Source organism: Neofelis nebulosa, chromosome 3 (genome assembly GCF_028018385.1).
Source record: "Neofelis nebulosa isolate mNeoNeb1 chromosome 3, mNeoNeb1.pri, whole genome shotgun sequence".
Classification (NCBI taxonomy): domain Eukaryota; kingdom Metazoa; phylum Chordata; class Mammalia; order Carnivora; family Felidae; genus Neofelis; species Neofelis nebulosa.
The window spans coordinates 62,833,123-62,850,236 of NC_080784.1; the positions used below are offsets into that span (position 1 = coordinate 62,833,123).

Sequence of the window (17,114 nt, forward strand, 5' to 3'; positions counted from 1 at the left end):
TGAGGGGAGCACAGAGGAACTGATCAGACTCTGCACTGTCAGCACAGAGCCCGACGTGGGGCTCAAACTCACAAACCATTAGAATCAAGACCTGAGCTGAAGTCAGACACTCAACTGACTGAGCAACCCAGGCACCCCTAAATTAAGTATTTTCTTAAACATGGTATACCATGATAACGATTTTATTGTAGGTAAAATGTTTTGTTTTGTTTGGTTTGGTTTGGTTTGGTTTGGTTTTGCTTTGTTTAAATTCCAGTTAGTTGATATACAGTGTGATATTATTTTCAGGTGTACAGTATAGTGATTATAAAACTTTTGAACTTTAATTATACTATTTATATTGGTCATTACTCATTAGGTAATATTTAAGACAATTTAAAAATGAAAACTGGGGCGCCTGGGTGGCTCAGTCAGTTAAGTGTCTATCTTTGGCTCAGATTATGATCTCACAGATCGTGCTGACAGCTCAGAGCCTGAAGTCTGCTTTGGATTCTGTGCCTCCCTCTCTCTCTGCCCCTCCCGTGCTCGTGCTCTCTCTCTCTCTCTCTCTCTCTCTCTCTCTCTCTCTCTCTTTCCCTCTGTCTCTCTCTCTCTGTCTCAAAAATAAACATTTAAAAAACGAAAACCTATGTTACCATATCACTTTTAATAACACAACTAGGTCAATTTTATTACTCAAAAGCAAATTGATTTGCAAATTAATGGTAAGCTAGTGCTCTGACATTAGGCAATGTGCATGAAGACAACAACTGGTGGAAGAAGGAGTGTAAAGCTGCCTCCCAGGAGCCCTGTTTTTGAAGCCTCACCTCTGTTGCCTTACACCAGCCTATGGCCAGCGTCAGAGCATGGTTCCTTCTGGATTCCCTCCCCCCCCCCGCCCAACATAATTCCAATCCACTCCTAGCATAGTCCAGATAAGGATGTTTAACATGACCTTGAGTAAGTTAATCGACCCCCATGTAATTAAGAGCTAATTACAGTTTTCTTTCAACTGAACTACTTCCATATCTCTGTCTTCCTCATACCCACTCCCTGTTTACTTAACTGAATACGTTTTCCTCTGAAACTCGCTTCAGGTACAAAGTAAATCCTACCTTGGTATTCAATATCCATGTCTCATTCTTTTCTTTGGAAGCTATTAAGAACACTTGAAAAGGAGTAATCAAAATTAGTGCATACCTCTAATACATCACACCCTTCAGCAAGGTTTCCCTTCAGTAAGATTCCCTGCATGTGAACTTACTTTTGAATGAGAAGATAGGTTTGAGGTTGATCAATTTATCATATTCTCCCACAATCTGCAAAAAAGGAACTTAATATGCATTGAATATGGAAGGTAAAATATTTAAGAAAATGATCCTTTGTGAATAAACAATGATTACGTTTCATGTTGCTCAGATTCTCTGTACAACATCCATATTAGTATGTCAAGAAGGAGCCTTTACTTAAAGTAATATCTCGGGGAATAAAGATCATTTGTGTTCAAGTGTGTGTGGAAAGAGAGGCAAGAATTTAAAATAATCCTGTTCTGATGGATTGTCAAGGCAAAGCAAGTACAGGATTTTGCTAACTGCTGTGGAAAAGCAGTACAGAAGATTGTGAATGTCATTCCTCCACAGTGCCAAAGGCCAAGAGACACGGGAAATGTAAAACTCAGTTCAGTATCATTTCTAATCTTTCAACCGTCATTTACATTAGAAGCATGCCTTTGGTTGACTGACTTAGGAAGTGCAGGAAACTCTATTTAATAGCATCTCTGTTTGAGAAAAAGCGAGGAAGAAACTACCAACGATGAACTAGTTTTTAAATCTTTCTGACTTCCTACGTTTGAGGTCAAATTGACAACAGATTATGTTTTCTATGTTAAGAGCTGAATAAATTCTTCAAATCGACTTGTATTATATTAAAACCAGCAAAATATATTTCCTTTAGGGACGCCTGGGTGGCTCAGTCAGTTAAATATCTGTCTCTTGATTTTGGCTAAGGTCATGATCTCACGGTTTGTGGGTTTGAGCCCTGCATCAGATTCTGCACTGGCAGTACGGAACCTGTTTGGGATTCTCTCTCTCTCTCTTTCCCTCTCTTTGCCCTTCTCCTGCTTGCATATTTTCTCTCTCCCTCTCTCTCTCTCTCTCTTAAAATAAATAAACTTAAAAACATACATTTCCCTTATATAAGAAAAAATTTAATTTCTCCTCTATTCTCCAAATGTATTCAATAATGGATGTGCATAAATTGGTCCAAGTGTATGCATTCAAGAAACCAAAATTAAAAAAAAAAAAAAAGAAACAGTTTACAGGGGTGCCTGAATGACTCAGCCAGTTAAGCATCCGACTTCAGCTCAGACCATGATCTCACAGTTTGTGGGTTCAAGCCCGTGTCAGGCTCTGAGCTGACAGGCCTGAGCCTGGAACCTGCTTCAGATTCTGTGTCTCCCTCTTTCTCTGCCCCTCCCCCACTTACTCTCTGTGTCTCAAAAATGAACAAATGTTAAAAAAATTTAAAAAAAAACAACAGTTTGCAGTTTTGAAATTCCAGATTCTGGGGGCGCCTGGGTGGCGCAGTCGGTTAAGCGTCCGACTTCAGCCAGGTCACGATCTCGCGGTCCGTGAGTTCGAGCCCCGCGTCAGGCTCTGGGCTGATGGCTCGGAGCCTGGAGCCTGTTTCCGATTCTGTGTCTCCCTCTCTCTCTGCCCCTCCCCCGTTCATGCTCTGTCTCTCTCTGTCCCAAAAATAAATAAAAAAAAAAAAAAAAAAAAAAAAAAAAAAGAAATTCCAGATTCTGAATTTGTATAGGTAAATAAGCATATCTGTCTCTCTTCAATCAGTAACTTAACTGTACATTTTTTTTTCTGTTTTCCTAACCCATAAAATCAAAATTACAAAGACCAAATGCTTCTAGGTCCCTGTAGTGTATTACTTTCTCCCCCTTGGCCCCCCATTTTTTGAAAGTTTATCATTTGGTCACAAACACAGAATGATTATTTGGAAGGTTGATCAACTTTATTCAAAGACTATTGATTGACATTTTAGATGATTTTTAAAGCTAATATGTTTTATATAACCACGTTAATATGAGATTCATAGTTGTGATCATGGACCATGAATAGACCATTTTCCACAGAGTTTGCATGTAATATGTAATGCAATCCCAAATCTTAGAAGGGACTTGCAGGACCAAAGATAGAGAGCAATGGAAAGTACCTTAGAAAGTGTTTATTTTGCAGTTGGTAAATCCAAATTCAAAGAAATAGACCCTAGACATATCTTAAATGATTTACACAACAGTTGTCTGTAAACACAGTGAATTTTAGACCTACGATATGCCATAAGTGCTCCATTAGGTTATTCAGTTGACTGGCTAGATTCAGAAAACCCTTTAAATGGCATTTCCTTTAGGTTTCAAATTTGAGTATTCTAATCCTCCGAATACTTTTTTTTTGTAATTATGGGTTTTATATAGCTATTATGGCTTTACTTATCTAATCTCTTAAATTTTTATTAATTAAAAAAATTTTAGTTTATTTTTTGAGAGGGAGAAAGAGAGAGAGCATGGGTGGGCAGAGAGAAAGGAAGAGAGAGTATCCCAAGCAGGCACCGCACCACCAGTATAGAGCCCAATGTGGAGCTCGAATTCACAAACTGTGAGATCATGACCTGAACCAAATAGAAAGTCAGATGCTTAACTGACTGAGCTGCCCAGGTGCCCCAAATTTTATTAATTTCAAATAATATCACTCTGATTCTGTTTATCCTCACCCCTAAGATGCATCTAAACACACTCACATACCTCCATAATTTGAAATGTTGGATTGGAGTGGAGATAGCAGTACGGATGGAGAAGAACCCATAAAAGATTTCCACATTATCACAGAGGCAAAAGAAAATAACTTGGTGAGGATGTGGATGAAAGGGAAGCCCTGTACACTGTTGGTGGGAGTGTAAATTGGTGCAGCCATTATGGAAAATAGTATGGAGTTTCGTCAAAAAACTGAAATCAGAAGTACCATACAATCCAGCAATCCACTTATGGATATATATCCAAGGAAAGAAATCAGTACCTCAAAAAGATATCTGCATTCCCATGCCCACTACAGCATTATTTACAATAGCCAAGATATGGGAATAACCTAAATGTTCACTGATGGACGAGTAGAGAAATAGAGATATTTAATATCCCATTCCGTGTGTATGCTAAAAAAGAAGTTTCCCGCCAGATTCAGCAACCTGCATGAACCTGGACAACAACACTACGCTAAGTGAAGTAAGCCAGAAAAAGAAAGAAGAACTGTGTGATCTCTCTTATATGTGGAATCTAAAAAGTGTTGAACACATAGAATCAGAGAGTAGAAAAGCGGTTACCAAGGGCGAGGAGATGGGGGAAATGGGAAATGGGGGAAATGGGTCAAAGGGTGCAAAGCTGCAGTTACGAAGGTTGCATTAGAGAGCCAAGGTACTGCACGACGACCGTGATTAATAACGTGTTGAATATTACAAATGTGCTAAAACAATAATATTAGGTGTTCTCACTACACATAACACACACACAAAATGGAAATTATGTGAGAACCAGAAATGTTAATTAGCTTGACTGGGTGACTTACAGAATATTAACAAAAAATATGCAAACTGATTTTTGGGGGGCTGTGGTTCATAGTTTCCACTACATCCTCACCTGCATTTTTTTTGTACAACTCAAGTTTCCTTTTATCAGAAGCTGGGAATCATGTAACTCAATCTGTTTCTCATTTTGCTTCATTCTCTAAGAGTATTGGAATTAAATAGATACCCAATTACATAACTTAGCCTGCATACTACATTGCTTGCTCCTAATTTTGATTTGTGTGTTTTGTGTGTATGTGTGTGTGTGTGTGTGTGTGTATGTAACTCTTTTATAGAATTTCTTTCTGTTTTATTGTGTTGTTATCCTGTGGAGGTAGCATTATATAATTGCTAAGAGTATAGATTATAGAATTACAATTCTGCTCTGGGTGTGCAACCTTTGGTATTATATTTAAATTTGTGAGTCTCAGTTTTTTCATTGGCAAAATAGAAAAATATATAAATCATATAGATTTATGGATGTATTTCCTCAAACTAAACCATCTTTGAATTTCTCTTTCATTTTAATTGATGCTTTTAAATGCTGTTGAATTCTAATAAATTGTAGATTATTTTTCATACATTAAATGTCATTTCAAATTTTACTTTCTATGTTTTTTTTTATCATATTGGGCACAAAAAATTGGAGTTTAAATTTCTTTATAGTTAATAGTATTTATACACTGCAAATTAGAGTTTGCATTCAGAATTTGACATAACTCTGCAGTAGAATTATGTGGCCTAGAAGCTATTACTGGTTGTTTTCTTTGATAAATCTTTCACATTCTTTTCACAGCTACTGGCCTTTGCAGAGTGTGTGTGTGTGTGTGTGTGTGTGTGTGTGTGTGTGTCTTTTTCATACAGTTATGTTAATTTATGCTTTCTCAAATAAATGTCTGCTTATTTAGATTTTAAATGTATTAACCTAAGTTATTCAGGATGTTATTTTTGTAACTAAAAACATGCTCTCTGGTCATTTAAGATCTTCAGGAAATATACATATATATATGTACACACATATATATATACACACACATATATATATGTGAATATATAAATTAAATTTTTATTTAAATTCTGATTAGTTTACATGCAGTGCAATATTGGTTTCAGGAGTAGAATTCAGTGATCCATCTCTTACATGGAGATGCACCCACTGCTCCTCCAGCAACCTTCAGTTTCTTCTCTGTATTTAAGAGTCTCTTATGGTTTGCCTCTCTCTCTTTTGATCTTATGTTTTCTTCCCTTCCCCTATGTTCATCTGTTTTGTTTCTTAAATTCCACATCTGAGTGAAATCATATGGTATTCATCTTTCTCTGAATGATGTATTTGGCTTAGTGTAATACACTGTAGCTCCATCCATTGCAAAAGGCAAGATTTCATTCTTTTTGATTGCCAGGTAATATTCCATCGTATATACATACCACATCTTCTTTATCCAGTCATCAGTTGATGGACATTTGGGCTCTTTCCATAATTTGGCTATTGCTGATAGCGCTGCTGTAAACAATGGAGTGCATGTGCCCCTTTGAATGAGTACTTTTGTACCCTTTGGATAAATACCTAGTAGTGAAATTGCTAGGTTAGTAGGGTAGTTTTAGTTTTAATTTCTTGAGGAACCTCCATACTGTTTTCCAGAGTGGCCGCACCTGTTTGCATTCCCACCAGCAGTACAAAAGTGTACCCCTTTCTCTTCATCCTTCCCAACATCTTTTATTTCCTGAGTTGTTAATTGTATCCATTCTGACAGGTGTGAGGTGGTATTTCATTGTGGTTTTGATTTGTATTTCCCTGGTAATGAGTGATGTTGAGCATTTTTTCACATGTCTGTTAGCCAATGAACAGGCATCACCTGTGCCTTCATTCCCTCATTGTTTCAGCAATTATAGTTTTGTGGAATTCATTTATTTAAAGACTCTTAAATTCTTCTGTACTTGCCTTTGCTACTTAGTTTATATCAAAATTTATGTGTATTCATGTGATGTTGGCATTATGCTACTAGAAAGTTAGAAGAAAAGTTTTGATTCATATGTTGTTGCCGAAGGTGACACAGAAACATGTTTTTCAAACACTGACCCTTGATGTCAGCCACACATTTTTAAGAACAATGGGTTTAACAACAATTACAAGGACATTGTGCTTGCTTTTGTTCTTGTTTGGGATCTGCATCACGCACAAGGTAGAGAAGGCATTTTTGTGAGTCCCTCTTGTATCAGAGATCACTGGTGCCCACAAAAGTTGTGTGTGGAGTCAGAGATCAACATAAACAAAAAGAGCTCTCCTTTTTTTTTTTAATTTTTTTTTTACATTTATTTATTTTTGAGACAGAAAGAGACAGAGCATGAACGGGGGAGGGTCAGAGAGAGAGGGAGACACAGAATCGGAAGCAGGCTCCAGGCTCTGAGCCATCAGCCCAGAGCCCGATGCGGGGCTCGAACTCACAGACCGTGAGATCGTGACCTGAGCCGAAGTCGGCCGCTCAACCGACTGAGCCACCCAGGCGCTCCAAAAGAGCTCTCCTTTTAATGAAAAACACCTAATCTAAGACTGATTGAAATATTTTTAAACACATTCAGGGAGCTAAAGGTTTGTAAAGTCTTTAGTTGTCTATCAGTATGCTAACTGGAAACTTGATAGGTTTTAACCACAAAAAGACAAAATATGGGGATGAATTCTGTGATCTGACACAGCCATTTTTTTCTGTATTCACTTCATTGCTCTGGATCCTGTGGAGCCCTATTAAGAAACATAATTTACTTAATTATTGTGCTCTGATTATAAATGAATGTATTTAAAGAAAGAACATTGAGTAAGAACTTATTTATGCCTTTTTCCAATTGGCAAAAGCATTAGTTTTAACATTTATTTCTCATATGGATTTTTAAAATCCCCTGTATGATGGAATGAATTTTCAATAGGAAACAATGAACATCAGTGAATTAAAATGCTCTTAGAACATGCGTATTTCTCAATGAAAAGTAATATTCATAAATGATAAAATTTCCCATAATTTTATTAGATTCACAGAAAAATAAAATTAAATAAAATTATTGAGAAGTGTTAAATGATAATTTATAATAAAAATGAAGCATAATCCTTTGGAATATTTGAAACACATTTCTGGATTAAAATTAATATTTGTTCAGAAATAGAACATAACCTGGAAAGGGATGGTTTTATTTATTTATTTTTAATTGAAATATATTTGATACATAACACTAAATATAAGGCATATACATGTTAACTTGATACATTTATATATTATAACATGATTGCCATTGTAGATGTAATTAACACCAATCATGTTACATAATTATAATTTCTTTTTAGTAGTTAGAATAATTAAGTTCTAGTCTCATAACACATTTGATGATTATAATACAACATTATTTTCTATTTGCTGTACTGTAAATTAGGTCTTTAGGTATTATTTACTATTTATTGCAAGTTCGTACCCCTGAATAACATATGCCCTATAATCCCACCCCTCATTAACTGGTAACCACCATTTTACTCTGTTTTATGATTTTTTTTTTTACCAATAAGCGATAGCATACACTGATGATCATACAGAATTTGTCTTCCTCTGTCTGATTTGTATCACTTGGCATAAAATGCACTCAAGGTCTATCCATGTTGTCACATGTAACAGGATGCCCGCCTTTCTTATGGCCGGAAAATATCCCATTGTGCGTCTATATGCAATTTCTATTTTTTAGTATAGTTGACAATGTTACGTTAGTTTCAGGTGTACAACATAGTGATTCAACAGTTTATGCTATGCTCAACAAATATGTAGCTCTCCTCTGTCACCATACAGCACCACTACAGTATCTTTGACCACATTTGGAAAGGGATGGTTTTAAATGTGGAGATTACTGTAGTTCTTCCCTGAAGAAATATTTTTTTGTGTTGCTATTTAGGTGATTGATTTCAGATTTTACACAAATATTTTATTTTCTGTATAAAATTATTGTGTGGTTAATATTTATCTTCCCTGTGAATTCTAGTTAGAAATTTTATATCTTGAGTTTATACAGGTATATGTTTTCAGGTATAAATGTGGGGATAGCCTGTATTAGTTCTTATATTACCAAAGGGCTATTTATACGTAGTCTTCATTTAACTCCTTTCAAGTGTATATCTAATATGTTATTTCAAAATAATTCTTTAAAAAATGTTTATTTATTTATCTTGAGAGACAGAGACCACAAGCAGGGGGAGGGAGGGAGAGAGAGAGGGAGGGACAGAGAGAGAGAGAGAGAGAGAGAGAGAGAGAGAGAGAGAGAGAGAGAGAAAGAATCCCAAGCAGGCTCCATGCTGTCATCACAGACCCCAACAATGGGGCTCAATCCCACGAACTGTGAGATCATGACATGAGCCAAAATCAAGAGTCAGACGCTTAACCGACTGAGCCACCCAGGCTCCCCTATTTGAAAATACTTCTTTACAACTTGCAATATAAACACTCTTTCTAAAAGCAGGAGTGATAGTCGCTATTATTTAACAAGTATGGAATGGGTGCCAGAAAATCAGAACTGACATAAATCCAGTCAGAATCAATGTCCACTGTGATATGCTCTGCACTTACAGTTGACTTTGGAGACAACAGAAAGAAGTCAGAAACTGAACATTTCTGGATTCAAAATGGATATTTTGAGACTGTTATAAGTTTGATATCAGCCAACCCTTTTCCTGAGATTCCCATGGTAAAATGTGTACATTTCTTGAAAGAACAAATAAAATTACCCTGAACAGAGGGATACTGTTATCTGAACTGTTTCTGCCTTTGAAACTTTATTATACTGGTCTCATCTTTGTACTGTACAGATTTGTATCCTAACCCAGAAACCACAATTCATTCAAGCTTAGTGCCAGGAAGAAAATAAATAGTAATTACATAATCACAAATAAAGCTATAAAATCACACTCTTTCCATTAATACACAATCCCATTGCCCCCCTAGCCACACAATATTTATCTAAAAAAAAGTATATTCTGCCCTATATTAAACAATGCTGTTCTCCAATATTAAAGAGAATGTAAGATTATGACATGTTTGCTATTCCACTTCTAATATAGAATTACAATTTTTCAATAATTTTTCTGAGCCTGCGTGGCTCAGTTGGTTAAGCATCCGACTTTGGCTCAGGTCACGATCTCCTGGTTCATGAGTTCAAGCCCCACATCGGGCTCTGTGTTGATAGCTCCGAACCTGGAGCCTGTTTTGGATTCTGTCTCTCTCTCTCTCTCTCTCTCTCTCTCTCTCTCTGCCCCTCCCCTGCTTGCACTCTTTCTCTGCCTCTCTTGAAAATAAATAAACATTAAAAAAAAAGAATTATAATATTTTTCCAAATGTGAAAGTGGAGCCAATTTTTGTACTTAAAAGATCTTCTGAGAAGTTTTTTTTTTTTGAAAATAAAGGAATTATAAAATGTATTTAAAGTTAGCATCACATATTCTGAATAGCCTTCTAGAAAAATATTAAATTATGGTTTCTTCATGTAGCTTTCCAGCTCTTTGCAAAATTTTCAATGAGTTCCCAGGATCCTGATGATAATTTTAAGCCTCAAAATAAGAAAGGAAAGCAAAGTCAATGAAGTATTTGTATAGTTCCATAAAAAAATTGATTGGATATTTCAGAAGACAGGAAAAAATAGACTATCAACTTCAGATATATATATTTTGTACAAGAGAGCATGAGCCAGAATGAATTAAAAACAAAATAAACATGAGAATATATTCTCCTTCTGTAATATATATTTAGAATGAGTCATTTAGTTGAACTTAAGACACTGTATGTATTACCCTATACTTCTTTATTTGGTGATACTACTTTTAACACTTTTGATGAATTACTGTTAATGAGTTTACTGAATGACCAACTTTATCTTAGTAATGTAATATATTCTGTTATTTATGTATCAAATTATTTTTACATTGCAAATTTCTAAAATGAAAAAAGAAAATAATTGTGTGATTGATGCTTTTTTTTTGGTTTCAAGTTTTTATTTACATTCTACTTAGTTAACATATAGTGTAATATTGGCTTCAGAGTAGAATTTAGTGATTCATCCCTTACATATAACACTCCATGATAAACACAAGTGCTCTCCTTAATGCCCATCACCCATTTAGCCCATCCCCTGTCCACCTCTCCTCCCGCAAACCTCAGTTTGTTCTCTATAGTAAAGAGTCCCTTATGGTTTCCCTTCCTCTCTATTTTTCTTCCCTCATTTCATCTACTTTTTTCTTAAATTCCACATATGACTGAAATCATATGATATTTGTCTTTCTCTGACTGACTTATTTCACTCAGCATAATACACCTTAGTTCCATCCATGTCACTGCAAATGGCAAGATTTCATTCTTTTTTTTTTATAGCTGAGTAATATTTCATTATACACACACACACACACACACACACACACACACACACACACACGTATCACATTTTCTTCATCCTTTCATCAGTTGATGGACATTTGGACTCTTTCCATAATTTGGCTATTGTTGCCAATGGTGCTATAAACATGGGAGGGCATTTGCCTCTTTGAATGAGTTTTTTTGTATCCCTTGGGTAAACACTTATTAGTACATTTGTTGGGTAGTAGGATTCTATTTTTAACTATTTGAGGAAACTTCCATACTGTTTTCGGGAGTGGCTGAACCAATTTGTATTCCCAACAACAGTGTGACAGTGTTTCCCTTTTTCCATATCCTTGCCAACAACCGTTGCTTTTGCTTTGTTAATGTTAGCCATTCTGAGGTGTGAGGTGGTATCTCATTGTAGTTTTGATTTGTATTTCCCTGATGATGAGTGATGTTGAGCATCTTTTCATGTGTCTGTTAGTCATCTGTATGTCTACTTTAGAAAAATGTCTATTCATGTCTTCTGCCCATTTCTTAACTAGATTATTTCTTGGGTGTTGAGTTTCATAAGTTCTTTGTAGGTTTTGGATACTAACCTTTTATCAAATATGTCATTTGCAAATATCTTCTCCCACTCCATAGGCTGCCTTTTACTTTTGTTGATTATTTTATTTGTAGTGCAGAAGCTTTTTATCTTGATGAAATCCCAGTAGTTCATTTTTGCTTTTGTTTCCCTTGCTTCCGGAGACATGTCTAGTAAGAAGTTGCTACTAGCAAGGTCAAAGAAGTTGCTGCCTGTGTTCTTCTCTAGGATTTTGATGGTTCCTTATTTCACATTTAGGTCTTTCATTCATTTTTAATTTTGAGTATGGTGTAAGAAAGTGATCCAGTTCATTCTTCTGCATGTGGCTTTCCAGTTTTCCCAACACTATTTGTTGAATAACCTATCTTTTTTTTTTCCATTGGATATTCTTTCCTGCTCTGTTGAAGATGAATTGACCATATAGTTGTGGGCATATAGATCCCATTTCTGGGTTTTCTATTCTGTTGCATTGATCTGTGTCTGTTTTTGGGCCAGTAATATACATCTTGATGACTATAGCTTTGTGATATAACTTAAAAGTCCGAAATTGTGATGCTTCCAGCTTTGCTTTCTTTTTCAAGATTCCTTTGGCTATTCAGTGTCTTTTGTGGTTTCATACAAATTTTAGAATTGTGTATTCTAGCTCTGTGAAAAAACTGGTAGTACTTTGATATGGATTGCATTAATGTGTGGCTTGCCTTTGGTAGTATAGACATTTTAATAGTATAGGTTCTTCCAGTCTATGAGCATGGAATGTTTTTCCATTTCTTTGTGTCATCTTCCATTTCCTTCATGAGTTTTCTATAGTTTTCAGAGTACGGATCTTTGGTTGGGTTTATTCCTGGGTAAGTTTTGGTTTTGGCCAGTTGAAATGGGATGTATTCCTTGATTACTCTTTCTGTTGCTTCATTATTGCTGTATAGAAATGAGACAGATTTTTGTATGTTGATTTTGTATCCTGTGACATGGCTGAATTCATGTGTCAGTTCTAGCGACAATACTAATATTATGTTTTGTGTGAATAGTGAAAGTTTGACTTCTTCCTTTCTGATTTGGATGATTTGTCTAATTGCTGAAGCTGGGACTTCCAGTACTATGTTAAATAACAATGGTGAGAGTAGACATCCCTGTCTTGTTCTTAACTGTAAAGGAAAAGTTGTCAGTTTACCCCCATTGAGAATGATATTAGCTATGGGTGTTTTGTATATGGCCTTTATGATGTTGAAGTAGGTTCTCTGTATCCCTACTTTGTTGTTTTGTTTTGTTTTGTTTTTATCAAGAATGGATCTGGTACTTTGTCAAATGTGGGTTTTAAAAAAAAATTCATTTATTGAGAGGATTATATGGTTCTTATCCTTTCTTTTATTAATGTTGTGTATCACATAGATTGATTTGTAAATATTGAACCACCCCTACAACCCCAGAATAAATACCACTTGATCATGGTGAATGATTCTTTTAATGTATTGTTGGATTTAATTTGCTAGCATCTTGTTGAAAATTTTTCCATTCATGTTCATCAGGGATATTGGCCTATAATTCTCCTTTTTAGTGGGGTCTTTGTCTGGCTTTGTAATCAAGGTAATTCTGGCCTCATAGATGAGTTTATAAGTTTTCCTTCCATTTTTTTATATTTTGGAATAGTTTGAGAAGAATAGATATTAACTCTTCTTTATACAATCGGTAGACCCCCATGGGAAGCCATCTAGTCCTGGATTCTATTTTTTGGGAAATTTTTGATTATTAATTCAATTTCTTTGCTGGTTCTGGGTTGGTTCAAATTCCGTATCTCTTCCTGTCAGTTTTGGTAGTTTATATGTTTCTAGAGACTTATACAATTCTTCCAGATTGCCCAATTTGTTGGCATATAATTTCTCACAATATTCTCTTATAATTACTATGGTGTTGGCTGTGATCTCTCCTCTTTCATTCATGGTTTTATTTATTTGGGTCATTTCTATTTATTTTTGGACAAGTCTGGCTAGCAGTATATTAATTTTATTAATACTTTCAAATAAACAGCTCCTAGTTTCACTTATCTATTCTACTGTTTTTTGTTGTTTCTATATCTTTTATTTCTGCTCTACTATTTATTATTTCCCTCCTTCTGCTGGTTTTAGGCCTTATTTTCTGTTCTTTTTCTGGCTCCTTTAGGTAAGGTTACATTGTGTATTTGAGACCTTTCTTGCTTCTTGTTTTAGGCCTGTATTGCTATACACTTTCCTCTTATAGCCTCTTGCTGCATCCCAAAAGGTTTGGACTGTTGTGTTTTCATTTTCATTTGCTTCCGTGTTTTTTTTTTTAATTTCTTCTTCAGTTTCCTGGTTAACCCTTTCATTCTTTAGTTGAATGTTCTTTAACTTCCATGTATTTGTTCTTGTGGTTGACTTCAAGTTTCATAGTATTGTAGTCAGAAAATATGTATGGTATGATCTCAATCTTTTTGTATTTTTCGAGGGCTGATTTGTTACTCAGTATGTGATCTTTTCTTGAGAATGTTCCATGTGCACTTGAAAATACGTATTCTGCTGCTTTAGGATGAAATGTTCTAAATATATCTGTAAGGCGATCTCTTCCAGTGTTTCATTCAAAACCGTAGTTTCCTTATTGATTTTCTGCTTCAATGATCTGTCCATTGATGTAAGTGGGGTATTAAAGTCCCCTACTATAATTGTATTATTATGAATGAGTTTCTTCATGTTTATTGATTTCTATATTTCGGTGCTTTCAAGTTGGGGAATAAATATTTACAACTATTAGATCTTCTCATTGGATAGACCCCTTTATAATGATATAGTATCCTTTTTCATCTGTTGATACAGTCTTTGGTTTAAAATCTGGTTGGACTGGGGGCACCTGAGTGGCTTAGTTGTTTAAGCATCCGACTCTTGATTTCAGCTCAGGTCATGATCTCACAGTTGGGAGATCGAGCCCCATATTGGGCTCTGCATTGGGCATGGAGCCTGCTTAAGATTCTCTCTCTCTCACTCTCTCTCTCTCTCTCTCTTTCTCAAAACAAAAAAAAGAATAAAAAATAAAATCTAGTTTGACTGATACAAGTATGGCTACTCCTACTTTCTTTCAACATTCATTAGCATGATGGGTGGTTCTCCATTTGAATGATAGGTGGTTCACTTTCAATCTGCATGCGTCTTTATATCTAAAATGAGTCACTTGTAGGTGGCATATAGATGGGCCTTGTATGTTGATCCATTCTGATATCCTTTGTCTTTTGATTGGAGAAGTTAGTCCATTTATATTCAGAGTGATTATGAATAGATATGAATTTAGTGCCATTGTATTACCTATAAAGTAGTTGTTCTGGAGATTTCCTCTGTTACTTTACAGTTTTTGTTGCTTTTGGTCTTACTTTCCCACTCAAAGAGTCTCTTTAATATTTCTCGCAGGTCTGGGTTAGTGGTTATGAACGCCTTTAGTTTTTGTTTGTCTGACAAACTCTTTATCTCTCCCGTTCTGAATGCAGGCTTGCTGGGTAAAGTATTCTTGACTGCATAATTTTCCTATTCAGTACATTGAATATGTCATACCACTCCATTCTGGCCTGCCAAGTTTCTGTGGACAGGTCTGCTGCAAACCTGATCTGTCTTCCCTTGTAAGTTAGGAATGTTTTTCCCTTACTTCTCTCAGGATGTTTTACTTATTTCTGTATTTTGCAGTTTTTCCTAGATATGTCTTAGTGTTGGTCTGCTTTTGTTGATTTTGATAGGTGTTCTCTGTGCTTCCTCGATTTAGATGCTTTCAGCTATAATTTGCTCAAATAAACCTTCTGGCCCTTTTTCTCTCTTTTCTTCTTCTGGGAGTCCTATGATATGAATGTTATACTTTATGGAGCCGCTAAGTTCCTTAAGTCTACATTTCTGATCCAATATTTTTCTTCTTATCATCTTTTCAGCTTTATTATTTCCATAATTTTATCTTCTGTATCACTTATACATTCATCTCCTTCCTCCATCCTTGTGGTTGTTACATACAATCACTTTTGCATCTCAGTTACAACATTTTTTATTACAGGCTGACTAGTATTTAGGTCTTTTTTTCTCTGCATTAAGGGTCTCTGGTTTCTTCAATGCTTTTCTCAAGTCCAGCTAGTATACTTATGATTGTTGTTCAGGTGGGGTGCCTGGATGGCTCAATCGGTTAAACATCTGAGGTCATGATCTTGGGATTTGTGAGTTTGAGTCCCGCATCAGGCTCTGTGCTGATAGCTAGAAGCCTGGAGTCTGCTTTGGATTCTGTCTCCCTCTCTCTCTGCCCCTCTCCCTCTGGTGCACTATCTCTCTCTGTCTCTCTCTCAAGAATAAATAAACATTAATTAAAAAAAAATAAAATCTGGTTCAGGCATACTATTTATATCAGTTTTGATTAGATCCCTGGCTGTGACCTTGTTCTTTTGGAATGAATTCCCCTGACTTGGCATTTTGCCTAAGTATTTGCTTTCTGTGTGTTAGGAAAGCCTGTTATGTTTCCTGTTCCTTAGAATAATGGCTATATTAAGAAGATGTCATATGTAGACCAGAGCCTGGCACTTCGGGGAATGTTTTCTTGTGTATGCTGTGTGCATTCAGCTGTTGTGTTTTGGCTGTTCTTTCACTCAGGTTAGTCCTGTGCAGAGTTTAACGTTGCCTGCAGTGGGGAGTGCTTGGACATTTTCAAGTGTGTGGCAAGTTTTAACTAGGTGTCTTTTGGCTTGCTTGTTAAAAAATGGCTAGACCCAATTTGCACTATAGCTGAAAATTTATGGCACTCTATGGTCAGTAGACTTGGTACATGTCAGGGTCTGGTTAGTGCTGGTCTTCTGTGGGAGGGACTCATGCTGCTCTGGCTCTTCAGTACACTTTCCCTCATTCAGAAGCACCTACAGAAGGTAGGAGGTGGGGCTTGGTGTAAGCAGCTCAAGCCTCCACTGTGGGTTCTGTGCTACTCACTGAAGTCCAACTGTGCTGACTGGCAGGGGATAAAAATGGTGTCAGCCCACTCTCTGGTCCCCTGAGAGGGAAGTTCATGCCTGCTATTATTTAGGAACCCCTATAAAAGAGTGAACAGTTCCCTCTCATGTGTCTCAGGTATCCCTCAGATCTCTGCCTTCACCCTGTCTATGTCCGAATTGTCTGCCCATCTAGCAGAGCTGTGCTTCTGTGTTCTATCATGGGTGTGTCAGCTGGGTTTCAAAACTACAAACTTGGGACCTAGAAGGGTGCAGACCTGTTCTGGTCCTTTGCGTGAGGGTCTCATCACACTGTGACTGGTGCTGGTTAGTCCCAGAATGGCAACTGCATGATTACACAGGAGCTGGGAATTTATGGTAAAGCACAGCAAAAGCCAGCATCTAGGTTAGCTGCTCTCAACAGGTGGCTTTGCCCCTATGCTAATGAACAGGGAGGTTCAGTGGCACCCACTGGCTCTCTTGTCCCCGAGAGGCAGTGTCACTTCTCCCAAATGCAGTCCCAGAAGACGAATTGTCTCTGCCAGTGTGATGCAGGGCATCCTCAGTCCATGCTGTCCACTCCCAGGCTTCTGTCCTCCTTCTCCACAGG

The 17,114-nt window shown here is 36.5% G+C and overlaps 1 protein-coding gene across 3 annotated transcripts in view; it reads left to right on the forward strand.

The window, feature by feature from the left end:
* SPOCK3 (SPARC (osteonectin), cwcv and kazal like domains proteoglycan 3) overlaps positions 1-17,114 on the forward strand; it is a 491,866-nt gene that overhangs the window by 340,781 nt on the left and 133,971 nt on the right. The window lies entirely within an intron of this gene.